Source organism: Electrophorus electricus, chromosome 19 (genome assembly GCF_041902795.1).
Source record: "Electrophorus electricus isolate QZ-2024a chromosome 19, ASM4190279v1, whole genome shotgun sequence".
Taxonomy (NCBI): Eukaryota; Metazoa; Chordata; class Actinopteri; order Gymnotiformes; family Gymnotidae; genus Electrophorus; species Electrophorus electricus.
In genome coordinates, this window is record NC_137515.1 from 8811643 (window position 1) to 8819535 (window position 7893).

General features: G+C 39.9%; 1 long non-coding RNA gene across 1 annotated transcript; it reads left to right on the forward strand.

Annotated features, from left to right (window-relative positions):
* The first annotated feature begins 6965 nt into the window (after positions 1–6965).
* Positions 6966–7564, forward strand: LOC145652376 (uncharacterized). The gene is made up of 3 exons (XR_014118589.1): positions 6966–7083; positions 7210–7359; positions 7488–7564. It is a non-coding gene; the product is annotated as an uncharacterized LOC145652376 (long non-coding RNA).
* The last annotated feature ends 329 nt before the right edge of the window (positions 7565–7893 follow it).

The following is a 7893-nucleotide window of genomic DNA, read 5'->3' on the forward strand; positions in this document are numbered from 1 at the left end:
AATATGGAATAAAATGGATAAAACTTAGTATATCAGACAGAATATGGCTAGACATATAGCAAACATTATGCAAAGATCTAAAAGTCAGACTTACCATTTATCAGTCAAATCAATTAAAGAACATTCATGATCAACAATTTGTGGGTGGCCATGATACTAACAGCCTGGTGGAAATTCCACAAGATATCAAACTCCAGACTCACATAAACATAACACTGCTTTCATGTCACTTCCACAAGTAGCCCAAACATAAGATATAGAAAGCAGGTAAGAGCAACTATCAGTTCAGAGACATTAAACTCACCTGCATCCATATCAGTATTATAAACATTCCTAATACAAAAAAACTATCACATAAGATATACAAAATAATAATGAAATCAAATCGCATAATTACTCTCCCATCAAGACAATGGGAGGAAGATTTATTACTAGCTCCCGACGCCACAGTTTGGATTAAAATGTGTAATAATAATTACCACATGACAGCAACACTAACCTACAATGCATTCAGTACAAAATAATACATAGATTACATTATACTACACATTTAATTTAAAGGGTCAAACTGCGTGAAGTGTGCCCACGCCCAGAGCTACTTAGCTGGGCATGACTGTGTGACCTCTTGGGCTTGGAAATCTGGCTGTAGTATTATTTAAACGCACAAAGTGCATGAAGTGTGCCCTGTCCCAGCACTACTTTGTTGGGCACGACTGTGTGACCTATTGGGCCTGGAAGTCTGGTTGTAGTATTATTCAAAGGGTCAAACTGCGTAAAGTGTGCCCAGGCCCAGAGCTACTTTGCTGGGCATGCCTGTGTGACCTCTTGGGCTTGGAAATCTGGTTGTAGAATTATTTAAAGGCACAAAGTGCATGAAGTGTGCCCTGGCCCAGCACTACTTTGCTGGGCACGACTGTGTGACCTCTTGGGCCTGGAGGTCTGTTTCTAGTGTGATGGAAATTATTATTCGATCATGTATTATCATCTGATTCATATATGATCATGTTAATCCTTTCTCTATGTAATCCTAAATGAATAGTTTAGTCTGCATATTCTGTCTTTGTATATTGTGTGAACAAAACGACTGCTGAATCAGCTGCTTCGTGATCTTGCATGTGTCGTGCGACTAATCCTGATAAAGAGGATCTAGCAAACTGTGTCTGTCCTGGTGGAACAGAGCATTCTGATATGTGCAGAAGTGCTTAGTGCAACAAGGAGCAGGAAATGGGTATACAGGATGACAGGACATCCCTTCCAGGATGTGAAGTTTAGATATAAGGAGCAGAGCCAGTCTACCCCTTTAGAACTTTCGCTTAGGGCATTAGCTCTCACATAGCTGTGTTTTGTATGTCTTATTTTCTTTATTAAATTACTCTTTTAATCACGTCTGACTTGCTGTTTATTCAAAATTCCACCACAGAAATTGGTGTAGTCGGCAGGATCAGCGAGAGGTGAGAGGTTGACGGTTCCGAGTGTCGAAAGGGTAGGCCTTGCCTTTAACACCCTACTCAACACAGTTCCAACCTAGTCTGTTGGGATGCTGCTGCTTGGAGTTGGGGCTGGTGTCGGAGCCTTCTTACAGTGTGTGGGATGTACCCAGGTTCCTCGTCGTTCTATTTTGACAGCAGTGTGGGTTGTTAACAGGACTTGGTGTGGTCCTGTCCACCGTGCTTGGTTCCCTTTGGGGAGTGCTGCGCACAAACAAGACAGCTGGAACAAAAGTTTTGGGTAAGTATTGTGAGTTCTGGCGCAACTTTAATATGCTGTCCACGATTCCCCCTTTGCTCATATGGCCCATGAGCAATTCTGATTAGGCCCTGCATGTATGATTTGGCTAGGCAAGGTTTGCCCGTAGGTGTGTGTGTCCAAGCACCATCGTACACTGCGCAGTCTAGTTGTCTCCACCTGATGCGTTCGGTGGCGGTAGCCCCTGACTGAATCTCCCGTAATGTGGCCTGCGGGGTAGCAGCGGTTTCCTGTATTGCTTGCACAGCGGTTTTAGTTGCAGCTGCCTTTGTTACTCTATCTGCAAAATTATTCCCCTTGCTGATTTGGTCTTCTGTAGTCCTGTGAGCTGCACACTTAACAACTGCAATTGTCTTTGGCAGCAAAATGGCTTCTAGCAAGATGGTGATGTCTAATATATTTACCTGAGCTTGTCAGGAATTGCCTATGTTTCCATATGGCTCCAAAATCATTAACAGTTTTGTCTGCAGCTAGTTGGCATGCTTCCGTCAGTGCTACTGGTTCAGCAGCCTGCGCTGAATAGGAGGATGGTAATACTTCTGTTTCAAGTATTTCATGATCTGTTACTGCCGCGTATGCTGCCCTATTGACCCCTGTGTCGTCCCTGCTTGCTGACCCATCCACATAGAGGCATAGGTCTGGGTTAATTATGGCTTCTTCAAAGAGATCAACCTGCGGTGTACATACTTAAGCTAAGACTGCTGTGCAGTCTTGTGGATCTCCATCCTCCTCCGTAGGAAGGAGTGTAGCTGGGTTCAGTGTTATACACCTTTTGACAGTTATATTAGGCATATCTAAGAGGGTAGTGTGGTATCTCAGCTATCATTGGGCTGATAAGTGTGACACTCTTTGGTCCTGCAGTATTTGGTGTACTGCGTGTGGGACTAAAACAGTAAGAGGGGAGTATGCCACTATGGTTTAGGTAGCGAAATTATGGCTTGTGCTCAGTTTTGAGACAGCCCGTGTGTATTTCCCTTAATGATATGCCCCAAGAACGTCACTTCTTCCTTACAAATCTGTAATTTTGCTCTACTAGGTCAGTTACATGTATGTTACATCTGAAATATTTCCATGAGCTTTTACGCAACATACTAAACAAAGGTTAGGAACAGGCTAAATCAAATCAGGCTAACTCTCAGCAGGTCAAAAGTACTTCAGACTGCAAACTATGACCTAGTATTTTATCAAATTTTATCATAATTGTAACGCAGGGAGGCTTGGCAGGATACAAAAGAGGAGCCGTGATGCAAACAGTGATGTTTATTTAGAGACATGGAAGACAACGTAGCACTAAGGCTATCGTGGGATCAAACACTGACAACGTTAATGTTTACACAAAGGACTTATATACGCAAACAATAACAACACAACGAAGAGCAGGCGTGAAACACAAGGGGGCGTGGCCACACGGATGAACACACACACACACACACACACACACACACACACACACACACACACACACACACACACACAAGCAAACACACACGGGGAGACGTTTGGGGGGAGGAGCCGTACAGTGACAAGAATATGTTCACACATGCTCGCTCTCTCTCGCTCTCTCTCTCTCTCTCTCTCTCTCTCTCTCTCTCTCTCTCTCTCTCTCTCTCTCTCTCTCTCTCCCCATCCTTTCAGCCTTTGGGTTTCAATAATACCCCCAGGGCAGACAGAGCCACTATTCAAGCAATGTAATAATGTAATATTCTGCTCTGGCTTCTCCTACCTCTGCAATGACATCCTCAGCTTTTATTTCAGTGGGTGTGGCATAGCCACTCATAAATATTAATGTTCCCCTGCCTGAGCTCCTGAAGTTACTACAGTCTATCAAAAAAAAAAACCTAATGAAATATGCAATTGCTTATAGTAGATTGTTCAGCCTTTTATATTCAGTTAGTCATGACTATGGCTAGGCACCCCTGTACCCAATGATGTCCGCATTTCGATGATTGCACTCATTTTTGAGTATCATGTGAGCTAGTAACATCTCAGCAAAAGAAAAGATTCCAAATGTGCGTTAGACTTTACAGTAACCTAAGACAACCCTTTTGCACGAAGGGAACTGGTAACTATGCACACCCTCCATTATGTACAGAAGATATTTAAAGTGCAGGACAGTCAAAGCATTAGGTGTGCGCGTGTGTGATGTTATTAACGTGACAGTAAAAGCTCACCATTTTTAAACGGGGGCTGATCGACTTTCCACTTATGCAAGACAAGAGTACATGTCAAAAATTAGAGACGAAATGAGGGGTTAAATGCTGCAATTAGGCATACAGCAGTCAAAGGCAATTTGGAAGATCATGATTTACACTAAGAAAACAAACAAACAAACAAACAAAATATAAAACTGTCATATAGAAACAGAATACAAACTATCTTCCAAGATTGTAACTTATTTACATAATTAACAAAATATGAATTAATTTAAATTCTAATTATTCACAACAATAATGCTCGGTGACTAGAAATCGATTCTGATTGTAGCTTCATGTAATCCTGTAGCTACCAGTCTCTTTCAGTGAAAATGGTCAGGTACATGTATGTTACATCTGAAATATTTCCATGAGCTTTTATGTAACATACTAAACAAAGGTTAAGAACAAGCTAAATCAAATCAGGCTAACTCTTAGCAGGTCAGAAGTACTTTAGACTGCAAACCATGACCTAGTATTTTGTCAAACATGTTTGTTATTACATTATCAGTGACTTAGCCTTGTTAAAGTAGACGAGGACTTGTGCTCGTGAGAGAGTGACAATGAGCAGCAGCATAACCTTGTAGAGCAGCACCCGCTCCGAGTTACGCATACGCACCAACGGGTCCGTGCATCTCTGACTACAGGTGATCAAACCGGTACAGTGTGCTGGCGTAAGTGCCATTAACCACTCTAAACTGGAGTTTTGAGTGTATATACATGGAGGAAGGACAAGTAGTTAAAGAGGATTACGTCTCCACATGCGTTGTGGTTGCTGGCGGTACTGGTCAGCGCAGGGCACGTGTGTCAAAGCTGGACAGACTCCTGTCCAGCGATCTGGCAATGCAAAACAGAGAGAGTGAGCTGCAACAGAGTTCCAGAGTTTTAACAAGAATTTTGAATTATTGACAACTCGCATATAAGAACAAAGTGAAAGATTTACATTAGTGTCATGCTTTTATGTTTCCAGGAGATTAACTCGCCTGCTTTTCAGAGACGTGCAGAGCGGAACTTTCAAAAAGCTTATCAACGTGACGAGAATGTGAGGTTTAGGTTCATCTATAGTGGTACAGTAACAATGTGAAATGTGGATATTGAGGTCAGCATCACTTAAGAGTGTATGTGTGAAACATCCTCGTTACCATAAATGTTGTGTTGTTACATAATTAAGCAGTCCATCCAGTTTCATTTACTTGATTTATTAGCAGCCTGTGTCCACGGTCTAACGGAAGTATTTTTATTTTAATTTCCTCCATGTTGTTTATAATAGGCCTACAGTAAGAAATCCTTTTAAAGGTGATCGCCATTTCTCCCACTGTATACTGTTGAAGCATACAAGTTTTTATTCAGTGAGAGATATGTCATTTATGGGGATTAGGTACAGCGTGTTTTGTTCAGGACATTCGTGGCGATATATGTGCTAAATGGGATTGTAAAATAACTAGCTAGCTAGCCAGGTATTTGGACAGAACCTGAATTGTGTTACATGGGGATTTCTATCCCATGTTTTTAAGGCTGCGTTATGTACAGCCTAGCATAAATAAATACGCAAGAATGCAGAGCACGAATAGTCGTTGCTTGCAATCACTAGACAATCACTAGCAACTACATTTGCTAATCATCATTTTCTCTTTAAAGTTGGTGTAAATCTAAAACTATTGCAGACGTGATGTGTGATGTCATAATGCATCCGCATCAATTATGCGATTATGATGTAGTCAAAGAACAGATTTTTCAAATGGGCAATTTCTGTGAACCAATTTTAGTCTACAGATCACATTTCTGTTTTGCCCAAACGATCTCTTCTGTTATCAAGTAGTGCCGGTTACACTTGGATTTTCAAAACAAAATTTATTATGGGTCAGTCCAGTAGTTACTACTGTAATCCAAGATGCAAGGAACCTGTTCCTTCTGAGAAGTATGAAAAGGAAAACCACGGGATATTTGGTCAATATAGGAAAAAGAAAAACGAAAAGACACGAGTCCAGATCCCTGCCAGAATATTTACGCAGCTTGTGCTATTCTTCACTTGCTGTTGTCGGAAGGGTGGTAAGAGAAGGAACACCACCTCAGATGATGACTTCTTTAAGGGTAAGTTCTGACCACAGCCACCACTTGGATGAACTGTGTGTGTGTGTGTGTGTGTGTGTGTGTGTCTGAGAGAGAGAGATCTACGTAGAAGTGTTCCAAGTATCTATACAACGCTAATAAGACATTTTCTGTTACTTTTTAAACAGATACTAGAACAAAGCATTTAACAAAGAATGACTTGACTACTCAGAGAACTGAATCAGCCATAGTAAGTAAAGTAGAACCAAGACAAATGATTTAAAGCCATACTGAGGCAAGGGACAAAAGCCACAAAAAATGGAAAAACAGCTATGGGGAACAGTGATGCTAATTTGATGCTTGTACTTAAGTACACTGAAATGTCTCTGAATATAAATTACAAATGCATTTCAACAAATGTTGGAGAAATTAATTAAAACCACTAATGTAAATGTATTTAGAATATATTTAGGACACATACATTTAGCATATGCAATCTTTGTCAGTTACAGGAAAAAAAATACTGTTGGTGGGTTTTTTGTTTGTTTTACATTCTCCTTACTATAGAATTAACAGTCGGCTGTTCGGTGACTTTGCATGCTGAGTTGTAACACTGATTATTAGTATAATTGTGGCGAGAATCAAAATCAACACTAGCTAAAATGACTGAATGCATTGGAATTTATTATTCCAATAGCACAATTTGAATGGGTCTATGGTACCTTAGTGTTTCAGGTCCTGTTATTTCTGTTGAACATTTGATGTTTGGGGGCACATTTTTACATCATTAGGCCTGCAGGCTATGTGATAATGGATATGCGATAAAAATTGTATTTGTTTCCTTTCCAGTCCAATACAAATGATAAATTACAAATGTATCAAAATGTAATTAAAGTCATATTTCAATTAAATGTATTTAAATACTGTTCAACAATATTTCTACTCATATCTACAGGTGGAACTGGACTCTTCCAAAAAGATAGAACCTCCACATATGAATTTCATGATGTTTCCTGAAAAGACTCCTTTAAATCAGATTTTCCATGACAATGACTGGGATAAATATATTGAGGACGTGGAAGCCATCTTTGCTAGAGTGAGAAAGTCTGCAGTGGAGCAGAGCAATCCTAACACTTGTTTTCCATAAATTCTCACAATGCTATGAACTATACATTTCAAGTAGATGTAATTAAATATTGCTTAACACTGTTTCTCCTCATAGTTGCAGGTGACACTGGATTCTTACAGAAAGATGCGAGATCCAGATGTGAATTTTAAGATTGTTCGTCAAACCTCTTTTACTAATAATGATGTTTCATATGAAAATGATGCGGATCAACTGATTGAGGAGGTGGAAGCCGCATTTGCTAGAGTGAGAAAGTCTGCAATGGAGCAGGGCAATCCTAACACTTGTTTTCCATAAATACTAACAATGCAATTAAATATGCATTTGGAGTAGATGTAATTAAATATTGCTCAACACGGTACTTGTGTCTGCAGGTGGCCAAGCTGTTAGAAGAAGAAGCCATACTTGCTAGGGAGGATATGGCTGCATAACCTCTGACAACAGCAATAAACAGCATTAAGAATACTCTGATATTTTTCAGTCTAATCCCTGCCTATGTTGTCTGCAACACAGTCAATTCCACCATGGATAGTAATTATATCTTTTTTTTTTTTTTATCTCACAAACATTCTGAATGTAACATTTCCTACAGCTTTAAAGATACAATCACCATACTTGGCACCCACACTATTTTTTCCCTTGATGTCCACTTACATCTGTGTGGCTTAACAATCACAATTCATTTTTACACAACCAATTTCCAACCTCTATATATATATATCATTCAGCAATTTATATATGATAATACAAGGCAGTAAATTAAATTGGGCTGAACTGGAC